The 2,500-nt window shown below is 43.4% G+C and overlaps 1 protein-coding gene across 2 annotated transcripts in view; it reads right to left on the bottom strand.

The window, feature by feature from the left end:
* LOC134080754 (protein kinase C beta type-like) overlaps positions 1-2,500 on the bottom strand; it is a gene marked incomplete at its 3' end in the record, with an annotated part of 18,196 nt that overhangs the window by 4,768 nt on the left and 10,928 nt on the right.

Here is a 2,500-nt window from a genome sequence, read left to right as displayed (position 1 = left end):
CACAGTAGTGCTTAGAAAACTTGAATGTCATTTGAAAAGCTTTGAAAGCCCAGGCACAGTATTGGTGACCGATGATGCAATACTTCACACACACACACACACACACACACACACACACACACACACACACACCGGTGGGTTGGGCCGATGGACGTGGTGGTTGACAGACGTCACGATAGTTAGCGATCATCACGATACCACACCCCATATCCCACTCGAATGCCGTGAGCTAGCGGGACAGTTAGCAAGGAGCTCTTTCCAGATGTAAAAGTGTGCCAATAAGTTTTGTAGCCTATTTCTGAAATATCATTAAACCCAACAGTAGGCCTACATGAACTATCTAAATGGTTAGCAACACAAACTAATATCATTAAACCCAACAGTATAGGCCTACATGAGCTATCTAAATGTCATTAAACCCAACAGTAGGCCTACGTGAGCTATCTAAATGGTTAGCAACACAAACTAATGTCATTAAACCCAACAGTATAGGCCTACATGAGCTATCTAAATGGTTAGCAACACAAACTAATGTCATTAAACCCAACAGTAGGCCTACATGAGCTATCTAAATGGTTAGCAACACAGACTAACTAACAAACAAACACAAACACAAACAAACTAACTAACACACACACAAACACACACAAACACAGCAAATCAACTGAAGATTAGCCAACTATTACTTCATCATTTAACCTAGCAGCCATGAATTGCTGTAGCTTGAGCACTGTGTGTGTGTGTGTGTGTGTGTGTGTGTGTGTGTGTGTGTGTGTGGGGGGGGGGGGGGGGGGGAAGAGAGACACACAGGTTGGGGGAGGTGATTCGCTAGAAGCATACTTTGCAAAAAAACACTGTCATTCTTTAAAGTATTGATAACTCTATTGATAAAGTCCTGTAATATTCGCAAGAATCCATGGAAATTGAATATCATTTGATCCAATATTAGTTATGCAGAGGTAGAGTCCATCATATACACTAGCCTGGCTAACGCCTACCACTTCTCAAATGAGAAAAATATTTGAAAAAATGGCCAGATCCGATCAGTGGGCGCCACGGATGTCTATCAAATGTGCATAGCTCACCCAACTCGTCGAACGAGGACGCATGAGGTGCCCCCGCATATTCATATGCAACGCTAAGGGCTGCCATTGACATCAGTGTAACTCCTTTGGCGTCGAATGTACAGTAGACGCAAGAAGGCAACGGAAACTTCTCGGATGTTCTGTGATTGGTTACCAACATCAGGCGAAAATTTGGGTGTTAGTGTCCAGACTGCCTTAGCAGCGTGAAAGAAATCACCGCGCAAGGCAGGATAGGAACACCCAGGCTACATATACACACCAACTGAATTGAAATAGAAATTGTAAAAAGGTATATATTTTTGTAATCGTTCCATATTTAGTGTGGTCATTCCATATCAGAACCCTTGAAGTACAATCCAAATGCAAGCATGAAACTTCAGTGTTACCTTTCATTTGAGACCAAGATTATGCTTCTACACAAAGGGTTTTATATGCAGTAAGCATTTGATTGTCAGTTTGCATTTTGGATAGTCAAACGTCCTATGGGGAGTTTCCATAGGGTATTTTAAAAATGCATTCACATACTTTGGTAGATAGTGGTCTAAAGTATTCTATATTGATCTACTTTTGCAAACAGCTTCACAAGAGCTAATTCTAGGGCCCAGACGTGTTTTTAAGTCAGATCAAGTGACCTAGAGGGCTGAAATGTGGTCTAGGTCAGAGATGCTTGTTATCTGGCAGAATAAGAAAACACTATTCTGGCCTCTGTAACCCTGTGTGTGTCACCACATCACAACACTATTCTGGCCTCTGTAACCCCGTGTGTGTCACTACAGCACAACTCTATTCTGGCCTCTGTAACCCCGTGTGTGTCACTACAGCACAACACTATTCTGGCCTCTGTAACCCCGTGTGTGTCACTACAGCACAACTCTATTCTGGCCTCTGTAACCCCGTGTGTGTCAGTACAGCACAACTCTATTCTGGCCTCTGTAACCCCGTGTGTGTCACTACAGCACAACTCTATTCTGGCCTCTGTAACCCCGTGTGTGTCAGTACATCACAACACTATTCTGGCCTCTGTAACCCCGTGTGTGTCAGTACATCACAACACTATTCTGGCCTCTGTAACCCCGTGTGTGTCAGTACAGCACAACACTATTCTGGCCTCTGTAACCCTGTGTCACCACATCACAACACTATTCTGGCCTCTGTAACCCCGTGTGTGTCACTGCAGCACAACAATATTCTGGCCTCTGTAACCCTGTGTCACCACATCACAACTGTTTTTCTGATTGTTTTCCAAGAAAGTACAGCATCAGCTTTCCAAAGAGGTCATTGATTATAGGCCAACATATGTACAGTAGGAACAATGCCCGGTAGATGATGTGCAGTGTTGGGCAAAAAACTCAAAATGGGAGTTTAATAAGAGCTCAACCGGTTTAGTCCTAATGGGGGGAATGAATAAGAGTTGA

The sequence above is a fragment of the Sardina pilchardus genome, chromosome 1 (assembly GCF_963854185.1).
Source record: "Sardina pilchardus chromosome 1, fSarPil1.1, whole genome shotgun sequence".
Lineage (NCBI taxonomy): Eukaryota > Metazoa > Chordata > Actinopteri > Clupeiformes > Clupeidae > Sardina > Sardina pilchardus.
Note: the sequence above shows the minus strand (reverse complement) of the source record. Positions and strands in the feature narration are given on the sequence as shown.